This window comes from Petaurus breviceps, unplaced genomic scaffold (assembly GCF_028583685.1).
Source record: "Petaurus breviceps papuanus isolate PSGF00001 unplaced genomic scaffold, PetGlider_PUasm1.0 90617, whole genome shotgun sequence".
Taxonomy (NCBI): Eukaryota; Metazoa; Chordata; class Mammalia; order Diprotodontia; family Petauridae; genus Petaurus; species Petaurus breviceps.
In genome coordinates this window covers 1,210,871-1,213,446 of record NW_027187287.1, presented here as the reverse complement: position 1 = coordinate 1,213,446, position 2,576 = coordinate 1,210,871, and the positions used below count along the sequence as shown (strand labels likewise).

Genomic DNA, 2,576 nt, shown 5'->3' with positions numbered 1-2,576 from the left:
AAGGAGGGAGGGATGTTCTAAGGAGAGCCCTTCCAGAAAGAAAATACCCTAATACTTACCAAGCTAAATGTTTCCTCTTGCAGGCATGGGGATGTGGGCACTGGGTAGGTGAGGATTCCTGGGTCCCCAAATCCCAGAATAAATGGGAGAGCATACTTTCACTGAGGTATAGTAGGTGGGGGAATGGAGAAAGACCTGGGGTGGCTATGCTCTTTTTTCATCCCTTCCTTCTCTCTCTGACTTGTGCCCTATTTAAGGAGCTTCCTTCCTCCCTCCCCTAAACCTGGGAATGCCTGAAGCACAAAGGATGGATGGAGAAGGGGAAGGGTACAATCAAGTGAAGTGAACTGGGAGAGGAATGGGAGAGACCCCAGTACAGAAATCAGGGCTCTAGATCTTTTTTCCACTGCTGTAGTTTGTCATCCATGGCCTTGAAAGTGGAGTCATTCTTCCTAAAACAGAACCGGATGTAGTGGTCAAAATGCTTCTTCTGCTCTGAACTGTAGAACACTGGGATTGGAATTGACACCACGCCCTTGTTCTTGATCATCCACTTAATAAAGCCTCCCCTTCTGAAGCAGGGAGGTGGGACATCTTTTCCTTGAAGGTGGAGATATCTGCAATGAGGAAGTAGGTGCTCTGAGGGATGATGGACCTCATGCCAGTGGTCTGCAAGCTGTTCATCATGTGATCCCGCTTTTTCTGAATAGCCTTGTGTAGCTGGACAAAGTAGCTACCAGGCTCCCATTCAAAACTGAAAGATACAGCTTCCTGGGCCTGTATGGGGGCAGTGATGAGGCCATTCTGGTGGGCAGTCTGAAGATGCTTCAGAAGATGATTTGGCCCATGACCCAGCCCACCTTCCAACCAGCGATGCCAAAAGCTCTTCCTGCACTGCCAATAGTCAGGGTACATTCCCACATTCCTGGAAGATTGTCTATACCGATGTGTTTCTCTTCATCATACACCAACCACTGGCAAACCTCATCACTGAAACACAGTACATCATGTTTTTTGCACAGATATGCTATTAATTCCATCCCAAAGTCTTGTTGGGTGAATTGGTGATGATGGCTTTGGTCTGGGGAGTGAACTTGTTAGCCAGCTCAACTGGATCTAACTGCCAGTTACCACTAGACATGAAATGACCATTATGGACTGGTGGTGGTTGCAGTGGCACAAACACAGAACAGCCACCATCTGTCTTTGTCACAGGCTTATAGTGGTCAAAATAGGGTTTAATGAGGATGATCTATTCTCCTTCATCTAACTAGGTTCTGAAAAGCATGAAAGAGTGTCCCATATGCATCCACTCTCACAAGCACATCCTTTAGGGGATCCAAGTCTTTTTCTAACAGTTTCCTGAAGGCCTGAGCCAGAATCTTTGCTAGGGAGGGTAACCAAAACCATGAGGGTGCTGATTGAACATTATGTCTCTGCTGACAGCCTGTCTGAATGCTTCCTTGGAGAATTCTGGTGATGCAGAATCAGGGAAGCCCTGGGCCAAGCCCATGGCCTCATTCTCTTCGGCCAATTGCACAACCTCTACCCAAGGGCTCTTGTCAATGCCTTCCAGCTTTCGAGTCTGAACCTGCTTGGACATTTTGACCTGAAGAGGGAAAGAAAGAGACAGAGCAAGGACACATGTACTGTGAGGAGAGAGGCTTCCTTCTCTCTTTTCAGACCACCTTTCTGATTCTCCTTTTCCTCTTAAAGCTCTCTCTCCATTCCTATTCCCTCCTGTTTTCTTGTTGAATTTCATTACTACTACACCAAACTCTGTGTGTGTGTGTGTGTGTGCGTGCATATGTGTATGTGTAAATGTGAATATTCAACCCTCCTTTATCTAGCTTAGATAAGAGAAAGGCTCATATTATGCTCACTCCCCCTATCCTTTTTTCCATGTTTGTACATTCATCATCTCATAAATCACTATTGTATGAGATAGTAAGATCCCTTTCTTATTTTATTTCTTTCTTCCCTAGTATATTACTTTTCTTCTCTTAATCCTACCAAAATAGAATAAAATTGCTGTTCTTTGTTGTTGTCTTTGTACTCTGTGACATTTGAATATGCTAGAATTCTGAAAGGATACTTATTTCTTCTCTGCCATGAACTTCTAAAGTCGTGCTTTGGGCTCCTCTGGATCCATTTTAAAATTATTATCATGATCATAGCTAGTATTTCTAGTCTCGTTTTTTGAACTGGGACATTGTGTGAGGGCCAGGCTTTGCCTTCAGCTTGTGCTCTTGAAGGCATGGTGGGGTACTATTCGACCCTGATCTCAATTTTTTTTCTTGACCCTAGCTTATCTGCACTCTCAATGATAACAGGTTTAGGACTTCTTATGCCATCTGGATTCTGAGTCCTTTATTCTTCAGTGCCTTCTGAGTTATCTTAGGTGGGCAGGCTGTCAACATTCAGAGCTCTAAGATATCCTGATCTGATTTTTATCATCCTAGGCCTTAGTGTAGCTAGGTGATGTGGTGGATAGTGCTGTGCCTGGAGTCAGGAAGACCTGAGTTCAAATCCTGTCTCAAACATTTACTATCTGTGTGACCCTAGGCAAGTCATTT

The 2,576-nt window shown here is 44.5% G+C and overlaps 1 pseudogene; it reads right to left on the bottom strand.

The window, feature by feature from the left end:
• Window positions 1-382: 382 nt before the first annotated feature.
• LOC138142866 (kynurenine--oxoglutarate transaminase 1 pseudogene) lies at window positions 383-1,603 on the bottom strand (annotated as a pseudogene).
• Window positions 1,604-2,576: the final 973 nt, after the last annotated feature.